We start from the raw sequence: 234 nt of genomic DNA on the forward strand, positions 1-234 counted from the left end.
CTAGACCCCCCCCCCCTGCCTTCTCCCGTTCCCCTCCCTCAACACACAAACACGCGCAAAAAGCCATGCCGTGTTATGCGTCGGGGAGGACATGGTCGTGGCTCCATATTCGGTGTTGGGCTTAATGTATACCGGCCGTGCAAGGACAGAGTGGGATTTGCTATTGATTATCCGGTGATTTATACTCTTCGGGGGAGAAACGACAGAGAAAAAGAGAAAAGAGGAAGTGGAGTG

The sequence above is a fragment of the Penaeus monodon genome, chromosome 30, assembly GCF_015228065.2.
Source record: "Penaeus monodon isolate SGIC_2016 chromosome 30, NSTDA_Pmon_1, whole genome shotgun sequence".
NCBI classification, from domain to species: domain Eukaryota; kingdom Metazoa; phylum Arthropoda; class Malacostraca; order Decapoda; family Penaeidae; genus Penaeus; species Penaeus monodon.